The sequence below is a fragment of the Diceros bicornis genome, chromosome 8 (assembly GCF_020826845.1).
Source record: "Diceros bicornis minor isolate mBicDic1 chromosome 8, mDicBic1.mat.cur, whole genome shotgun sequence".
NCBI lineage: Eukaryota > Metazoa > Chordata > Mammalia > Perissodactyla > Rhinocerotidae > Diceros > Diceros bicornis.
In genome coordinates this window covers 41,669,144-41,679,056 of record NC_080747.1, presented here as the reverse complement: position 1 = coordinate 41,679,056, position 9,913 = coordinate 41,669,144, and the positions used below count along the sequence as shown (strand labels likewise).

General features: G+C 43.0%; 1 protein-coding gene across 1 annotated transcript in view; it reads left to right on the top strand.

Annotated features, from left to right (window-relative positions):
* Positions 1 to 298: 298 nt before the first annotated feature.
* The window catches only part of LNX1 (ligand of numb-protein X 1), a 113,876-nt gene continuing 104,261 nt past the window's right edge, over positions 299 to 9,913 (top strand). Inside the window, exon 1 of the mRNA XM_058547055.1 lies at positions 299 to 422. The gene's annotated coding sequence lies outside the window, so the exon portion shown is untranslated. The remainder of the gene's footprint in view (positions 423 to 9,913) is intronic.

The following is a 9,913-nucleotide window of genomic DNA, read 5'->3' as shown; positions in this document are numbered from 1 at the left end:
TGGGAGGAGGGGCCCTGGGAAGCAACCAGGCCTATAAATTCAGATCTGTCCACGGGCCTGGACACGTGCTGTGCTCAAGAAAGAAAGTAAATTCCATCCGGCAAATTGCTCTAATTGATTCATTTGTCCACCAGGGACACCACCTACCTGCTTGCAGGTATTCAGGTAAATGACAGGCGGGCGGGACCTACTGGCTGTTTCAATAGCTAAGGTCCCAGCAATGTTTTATCAGTCCAGGCTTCCGTGAGGTCACACATTTCCTGCTCCCGACCGACCAATGCCCTCCTCCTTCCTCTAGGCACCTGTACACAGAGGTTGAGGCTGTTCACTGCTCAGGCAGCCCAGGGAGCTGTGGGATTCATCCGCAAGGCATGAGAGCTTCGAGGCTGCTGCTGCTTTGAGAGCCCCAGATACTTGAAAAGGTGAGCTGAAACCTCCATTTTTCTCTCTTGGCGTTTAGACCACTGGCCCCTGAGGGATCTGAATGAGGAATTTGAATGAAAAATATAAACTCAATGGCTCAGCCCTGGGTGTTTGTCCCAAAGGGAGAAGCCCTTTTGGGAGGGAAGAGTAGAGGGATGCCTTTGACATTTTGGTTGTACAGGAAAGTCCTTCCAGGCCAGATATTTAATCCTTTTTGTTTCTCCTAATCATTAATCCAGCCTCTGCTTGTCTGGGAAGTTAATCTGATTTTTTTTTTTTTAACCCAGGAGTGGAGACTTTTTTGAAACTTGACTCAAAGGTACAGACCTGTTCAGCCCGTTTCATGGGGGTTGGGAGGCCAGCACTGACTGAATTCGGAGTTGTCTTATTTTTGCCTTATTTGCCTTATTTTGCCTTACTCTCTGCGTTCATCTTACCAGAGGCAATTTCAATCTAAACCTGTGAGATGTTCCTAAAGTTTTTGTTTTTCCCCCCAAGTCTGTTACTTAGATGGGTAACTTCTGTTGCCCTCCTCAGAAGCCCTCCACTCCAGTTCTCTCCTCCCTCTTTCTTCTCTAAAAAAAGTCTACTGTTTTCTTTGTTCTTGGTTGGACACTTTTTAAAATCACTTTGCAGTCTGGACTAGAATTGTTCATATTCAGACCTGGACTGGCTGCGTGCTGAGCTTCAGTTAAAGTAAAGATTATTTCCTCAGTGCTTAACAAGAATGTAAGTTCAGGTCTGATTTTTCATTTTTCTGAACTCCTCCACTTTTTCCTCTCTTTTTCTTTTGATGGCAAATATACCGAGGAGATTGTTCTGCTAGGACCTGACTTGAAGTAATTTTACCTCTAGGATCCATTTTTGTTTTCTTAATCCTGATCACACAGCCGGTACTACTTCTGTTCTAGTCAGCCCAGTAGCCACACTCTACACACAATGCTGTTGTTAGAGAAAGGAAAAGAAACCATCTCCAAACCTAGTTCCCTGCTAGGATGAGCTGGAAAACTTGGGGAGAGAAATCAACTTGCGAGGGATTTTTCATTGGCGATTTTTCTGAGATTTCAATTAGCAAATATGTTTGCAAGAGAATAACCTGTTAGGAATTATGCTCGTATTCATCCTCCCAGAAATTCAAAGTGCATGTCAATTCTCCAAAAGTATAAATGGAAACAAGCTCAGAAGATTTTTGTCTCAGACTGTTCCTTATCACCACTGAGAATCTGCCCTGTGCTTGTTGCCAATTTCTCTCTCACTCCTTGGAGGTTTGTATTGTTCTGTAACTGACCCTTGTGTCTCTTCTTTTCCCCTGAGCCGGTGTGTTTGAGTGGTGGCTATGGCTTGTCCCACGCTAGTGTTCTTACTTGGTTCAGAGTTTTGTCAGCAGAGGAGAGAAAAAGATCTCTGAGATCCTGAATCTTCCAGATAAAAATGTGTCTTCAAAGTCACAAATCTCGCTACAAGATTGCGTTCCCTCTGGGTTACCTTTGTATAGTTAATTTATGATTAAACAAATCATTTCATCACTATATGTCAGAGCCCCTGGCTATTAAAGGAACAAAGCTGTGGATGCTGTAGCCCCAGATATAAGAAAGGAAAAAAATTACGAAGACTGGAATTTAGGGTCAGGTTATCTAGAATGCAATTGGTCTGTTGGATAAGTTGCACATGAGTATTTTCCAAACAAGTGAAAAAGTCCACAGTGGTTCCCTTCCTGTGGTAACTCCATCTCTTGGTTCAAGTGGCAATAAGGCCTGATTGAAAAATATATTCTTTCTTCCATTTACATCCTTGAGTAAGTTACTCAACTTCTCTGACCCTCAGTTTCTTCAACAGTAAAACAGGAGATAATCTCTTACGACACAAAGTGGTCATGAGAAATAAATGAAGTAACATACATAGAGCGACCAATGTCTAGTGCCGGGTGGGTGCCAAATAAAGGCTAGGTCCATCGTTCTTGAAGGCATTTTCCTGGGTTGCTTGTAGGCGATAGTTTGATCCTACTGAGATAAATGATCTTATGTGGTTGCAATTGTTAGGACCACTGATCGTTCTCATTATGATTATTAATTGTAAGTAATTAACTCCAAGCTTAACAGTTTGGAGAAAGAAAACAGGCAGGAGGCAGGAGAATGCTTAAACTATGTCATTAAACAGGCCAGGCAGACTCGTCTCCGCCAGCCTCCCAGGCCATGTCTAGGAGCTTCCGGCCACTGCTGTCACTCCTGCCTTTCCCCACCTCAAGGATCTCATCCCACAACAGACCCACAAAATGTGGTCCTCCACAGACCTTCGGGGGAAATGTCCTGTTGTTATCTGCTGTCATCTGACTTGGCAGGCAGCCCTTTCTGCTCTCAATCGTGCTATCTCCAGGGCAGACCGAGCTTGGTCTGCTCCAGTCTGGCAGATAAATAGCCTTCACCGCAGCCTGGCGAGCTACCATGCCAAGTCACTGGTAGCAGGAGGCAGCCAGTTTGGAGCCTGTACTGTACTATGGAAGGGGGACTTGTGGATCCTTTGGATATGATTGCCCCCCCGCCCCGCCCAATGGAATATCCTGTGCCCTCCGATGACCTTGAGTCATTGCCTAAGAGCAGGAGTGTTCCCAGGCCCCTGGGACCTTCTCCAGGTCTCATCTTATCCTGAAAAGATAAGGCAGGTTTTCATCATTCAAGAGCAAGGTAACAGCCTAGTGGATTGAGGCCAGGGGTTCATAACCTTGAACCTACTACTAGCTTGCTTAGGGGATCCTGGGGAAGAACCTCAACCTCCCTGTCCATCAGTTTCCTTGTTCACCTTTTCCCACATGTGGGATGCTGAAGTAGCGTACTTCACACCCGCCCTGCGTCCTGTGACAGAAGCTAGATGGGCGGCATGCCTAGTGAGTAGGTCAGACTGACTGCAGGAGAGGGGGCAATGCCTCACCAGGAAATACAAGCCTGATTTATTCAGTTCTAGGTGGAACAGTGCTACTGCTTTACAATAGTGGTCTGGTCTCTGACATCAGACGGCCTAGATTCAAAACCCAGCTCAACCTTGTACTAGCCGTGTGACCTAGGATGGTTATTCCACCTCACTTGACCTCAGCTATAAAATAGGCTTATTGTGAAGATAAAGTGAGTTGAAATAAGTAAAGAGTTTGGAATAGTACCTGGCACAATGTTAGCTATTACCAATATTATTTTCTTGAAAGGAAGGCATAATGGGTAGAATCAGACAGTTCTGGGTTTCAGAACCAGTCCTGCCATGAATTTCTAAGCTAAATAAGTTACTTAGTATCTCTTTGTCTCAGTTTCATCATCTGGAAAATGGAATACTTACCTAACTCAGTGCTGTTGTGAAGAATAATTGAGATGGTTTCATGTAAAGTGCCTGGTATATAGGAAGTGCTCAGTAAACGTTAACTCCTGTTATATTATCATAGAAAACAATTATTATGTTGGTTACAGTTAGACTTCTTAGGTCATGCTACAGTTGGAATATAATCATGATGGAAACAGTAGTAAGTTGAGGGCCAAAGACTCTCTGAGCAAAACAGATTTCCCAAAAGGCCCCCAAAGGCTTAGACGGAAAACCTGTTAACAAAGATTATCTTGTTTATCTTGGAGTTCCAGGATAGGGTAGCTGCCAGTTGAAATACCTGGTCCTTTGCAGAACTGGGGACAGTAGGATTCTGCGATGCAAATAAACAGTGGATTTTCCTGGAGTAGTGATTCCTGGCTTCCTGGTCTCCTTTTTAGATTTGAATTCCTCACTTAAAGTGGAGAAAAGAAGGTCTGCTAGGATTCTGATTGCTTAAAAGGCCGCTCTCTAAGATGCTGCCAAGAGAGGACAGATGAGGGAGGCTCTAAAATGTGTGCTCCTCATTGCCTCAGTATTCATGGACCTCCTGGCGGTATGTAACTATTCCTGGTATTCATGTGCTGGCACCACATAGACTCACTTTTATGTGGGTGGCAAATGTATTGTCCTCTGACAGTGCCTCCAACATATCAAAGGCTTTTCAAAACCATTTGGAAGAAAGACTACATCGTTCTTCCTGGGTTAATGGGATTTAACCATTTACTAGCCCCCTAAAGTAAGGGTTAACATGAAAACCATACAAGTTGCTGAGTACAAAAACTTGGACTGAGCTGAAATCAGAAACAGAAAATGTTGGTTGTCTCCTGTAACTTGCTTGCATTCACCATTTCCTCTTACCTCATTTTATTCTAAGTGATGCGAGGACACTATAGTGACCTATAGCTTAGTTACCCAGAGACATATTTCAAATCAATATAAGGAAAAACTTTCTAAGAATTAAAGTTGTCCAAAAATCCAGTAGGTTGCCTTTTGGCAAAAATGAGTTGGGAACAGTGAGTTCCCTGTCACTGAAAGTGATTGTTTTTGGTATATTTAGTGCCTGGTATGTGTTTGCTGAACGAATGAATGAATGAATGCCAAAGAGGATTTGTGTTTCTTTAGCAGCACATCTACTCTTCTGTAAAATGAGGATTATGTCACTGATCTCATAGGATCATTTTAAAGATTAAATGAGAAAATATATGTAGAGTACCCAGCATAGTTTTTTGCACCTAGTGAAGTGCTCATTAAATAGATATAATTACTATGTTTTATTTTATATTATATTCTAAAAAGAAGATGAGAAAAGGGAGTCCTCCTTCAGGTAGAGGGTAGACAAGATGACCTCCATATTTGAGATTTGCGGTTTTTACGATAGTCTCTTTATTCCTATTCTCTTCACTCCTGCCCTCTTCCTCTGTCTTCCTAAAAGAACTTCTCCCCCCTTCTCTAGGGAGCCACGCTCCTTGACATGATGGATTGACTAGTATACTTCTCACAGTGGCAGTAGGTTCTGTCCATCCCAATTAACCAGGGACATTTTTTTTACATCACTAATTTGTGATTTGGAAGGTGTGGGCTTAAATTCCACCATGATTTTCCGGTGACTCTTATTTGACTTTTGTGTTTGATGCATTTGTCACTGGGACACAAAAGACTTCACCAACAGCAGAGTGGAAACTCTCCAAGAATTTTCTTTAATAGCTTCTTGGCACAGTGCGTGGCAACAGCACACGCGTGATGGTGAGGTCTAAATATGTCATTGCTATCTGTTGAGATGATTTGCATAACTTGCTTATGACTGCTTTTGTCAGTCATGTGGCCTTTTTTGAATAGAACGCTGCATGGTTAGGCTCCTGCATACTCACGTTAACGCATGAATCACCTAGTGTTTTCAAACTCCTCATTAAGTGTTATTGTTATACTTGTATTACGTCTTCTACAACACACACACACACTCAGCCATTCTATCTGAGCCCTTTTTACCCCTTGGGGCCCTTGCAAATTTGGTTTAACAGTCATCTCTGAAGACATCTGTATTCTAACTTAGTAATGGATTAAAAGGAAATTACTACATTTTTATACTAGAGCAGAACTGCTGTCCCTAAGTATGTAGCAGTCTAAGTGGCTGCCACCCCAACATGCTTTCCATATCCCTAAGCCATGTAGAAAAGTGTTGGATCCTTGGGAATGTTCACCCCATTCCTGGGGAGAATACTCCTAGCAATACATAGCCCCCTGTGTTAGTTTCCTAGGGCTGCTATAACAAATACCATAAATTTGGTGTCTTAAAACAACACAAGTTTATTCTCACACAGTTCTGGAGAGCAGAAGTGTGAAATCAAGGTGTTGTCAGGGCCTCACTTCCTCCGAAGGCTCTAGGAGGGAATCCTCCCTTGCCTCTTCCAGCTGCTGGTGACTCCAGGCGTTCCTTGGCTCGTGGCTGCTTAGCTCCGATCTCTGGCTGTCTTCATATCACCTTCTCCTCTGTGGCTGTCTTCTCTTCTCTATCTTATAAAGATAATTTCATTGGATTTAGGGCCCACCCGGATAATCCAGGCTGATCTCATCTCAAGATCCTTAATTACGTCTTCAAACACTATTTTTCAAATAAGATCACATTCACAGATTCTGGGGATTAGGATGTGGACATATCTTTTGGGGAGGAGGCATCATTATACCCACTACACCCCTCAACTGACATTCAAACACACAGGACTCTCCCACTACTTATGGAGAGATTTCTTGTCCACTTGGAGGCTGAAATATTGGGCAAAATATAGGTAAAGAGAGTTAGAATTGGCAGCCTTCACCACTACCATTGTTTATTTCTATGTTCAAGGCACAATAGTGTTTTATATTCTAAAGACTCTCGATGTTCGTTCACTCAGTAGTGTGATTATCTACAAAAACACATCGTAAAGGCCATCTTAGGTCACATTAGTAGACAAATTAAAGAAGGGATCACTCCACTGAAACCTAAGTCCATCAAACCACAACTGGGGAAGTGTTCACTTCCAGGTGCCTTGTTTTCAAAGGGACCTTAACAAACTAGAGGGCATCCTGGGTGGACCCTTGACCACCTCCTGGACTGCCCAAGAAGACGACTGGAAGAACTAGAAACAAAAAGAAAAGGCAAGGGAGAAATCACCAGCGCTGTCTTTAATTTTGGTGGGCTGTCATGTTTTGAGGGAGTGAATGTGATCTATGTTACACTGAAAGACAGAACAAGGGCCAAAGTTCACAGTAACAAGAAGGAGGCATTCAGCTGCTAGAAAACTGATGGGCGCCCCATCATTGGAGGGGTTTCAAACAGAAGCTGGTAAGTCATACTTCAGGGATGTTATAAAGAGGATTCCCACACCTGGTGAGACTCTAAGATCCTTACCAACTCAAAATCCTGCAACTTCTAAATAATTTTAAAATCTCAAATACAGATCATTATGTGGGAACACCAAATAACAGTGTGTGTATTCCTCTTCCTTGATTGAGGAGTTTGCTCATGTTCTTCCTCTCACCTGGATTTCTTCCCACTTGTCCAAATCGCATTTATCTTTCATGATCCTCCCTGAGGACCATCTATTCCATGAACTTTCCTTGACTGTTCTGGACCACATTACACTGCTCTCTTGTCTCTTTTCCTCCAAAGCTTGTCCCTGGCTCCTATTTTGGAGGACCATGCTCATTGCCATACTCTTATATATTCTCTTGTGGTGTTTTAACACTTTTTTTCTATATGTAAGTTCCATTTTCCTAGTTAGACTTAAACTCATTGAAGATGAAATTGAATTCCCCATGGAAGCGCCCAAAGAATTGAAGACAAATGCCAGGCGTGTAACAGGTGATCAGTGAACACCTGTAGAATTGAAACACAGTAGAAAAATGATGAGAATTCAAAAATCTTCCTTCATCTTGCCCTTCCCTCCATAAAACTTAGTTATCTGTTAAAAACCATCAGCATTTCCTGGAGATGTTTTTCAGCCTTGGGTGGAAGAATGCCAGCTTGCTTCTTTTCCATGCTTCTCCTCTGGCATCATCCCTTCCCAGGATCCTATGGCAACTATTTGCATGAACAGAACCCTTGGTGAATGCAAAATACTCTGCCTTCATTTTTGTTGTTGGCAGGGGGTCAGCTCCGTTTCACCATGTTGATAGACCAGGAAAATGGAAGGACATCTTTTCTGGGACAGAGTTCTTACAAAGAAACCCAGGTATGAAAGGTATACCATGACACCCCAGGAGAAAGGCCGTTAAATTTTCTGTCAAGAGAGGCAAAGCTCCTCTCTAATGAGCTGGTGAAAGACTGTCCCTGGCTTCTAAAACTTGTATCTAATTGGCTAGCCACTTGAGACTCTTTTCACTTAATTGCTTCCCTTGTTTTTCCCACTTTCTGAATATCTATGTTCTCAGTTATTGACTCCAGATGTATGATGTTGTCTCTTTTTAGTTCAATTCTCCTTTAATTTCCTGACTATATTTCAACCTCTTTGAAGACTGTTTATATATTTTTTTCTGTCCTTTCTGGTGTTGGCAACACTGTGCAGGCTAGTGTCATTCATAGATTGTATTAACGAATTGCTTACTCCCTCCTGGACATCATTGATTTAGATATTAAGTAGCCGCAAAGCTCACCCTGACCTTCACAGCAGCCCATAAGCACTGGCCCTCTTTCTGCTCCCTCCCCTTTTCCTCTGCAGTGTATACGGTACCCCTGCCTCCCCGGCCCCCACTTCCAACCCAGGCTCTTGGTTCGAAGACAGTTTTTATCCTATGTGTGACTATTTTTATTCAGGTCACTAAAGCACCTAACTCCTCCCTATTCCCTGTGTCTATATGCTAAGGAAGAGCCCGCAGAGCCTTTGTTCATCCTTTTATGTACCTAAGTTCACAGTTGGTATTTACAAAAAATTGATGACACTTTGTTGATACCTCCAAGACTCACACAATTTATCCATAATTTAAAATGTAATTGTAAATGTACTTTGTTTAATAAGGAAGATCGAGTTTACCCTAACTTTGGCAATTGCTTTTCTCCTGGTAATCAAATTAAGGAGTCCCAGCCAGAGCCAGGGCAGTGGTTAGGCAAACGTGCCTGCTGGATAATTATTTTAGAAAGAGAGACGAGGCCACCAGTGTGAAGAATTGACTGGCACTGGTGCATCTGATTCCTCCATAGGTGTGTTTAGAAAGAGAGACGAGGCCACCAGTGTGAAGAATTGACCGGCACTGGTGCATTTGATTCCTCCATGGGTGTGTTTAGAAAGAGAGACGAGGCCACCAGTGTGAAGAATTGACCGGCACTGGTGCATTTGATTCCTCCATGGGTATGTGTCTGGTCTTCAGAGTCCAGGATGGCGTTCCTGACCATGACTGCGAGCTGTGCACTGAGGTGTGGCCTCAGTGACCAGTTTGCAACCAGCTCTGCAACCATTCTGCCCTGCATAGCTTTATCCAAATTTTAAAGCATCATCAACAACAACACATCTTAACCTCAATTTCCTGAAGCTAAAAGTTACCTCAGAAATCATCTGGCATAGGGGTTGTTAGTCTTTATGTGTTTGAGACACGCTGTAAAACAGTAGGTTTGGTTGAAGGGATTAAAAGATTTTGAACAACATTAAATAAGTCAGCAAAAATTACGAAGCAAACACGACCACAGTAGGGCAGAGCCTCCCACTGTTTATATAGGCACGGTCCGCACAGTGTCCTTGCTGGAGAGAACTGTTTATATCACTTGACTGGGCTCCTACGTACTCACAAGACGAAGCCCTTTCAGGATCCAATCATTTTGTGATCATTCTGGGGACCTGGCTTTAGGTTAAATTAGATTTAGATTCTTTCATTTGAAGCAAGTTCTTCCTCTTGCCTCAGGAACCCTTCAGCAAACTGCTCACCTGGTGTCTCTGTCAAGTTTAACAATCAGCTGGAGCAACAATCAATTTGGACCTTGATTAAAATTTAGTGGCATCCCTGTGAAGAGTTTGTAAGTCCCTGGTTTCGCCATTCCACCTGGCAGGGAACCAGGTCAGGTGCAAGGAAAAGATGGAGACCCTCAGAGGCGGCTGGTAGCAAAGCTGGATCCAAACCACAGTCTTGACACCCCACTCTCTCTACTTGGGTTTTGAAAATAATAGTTTCAGGACCATGA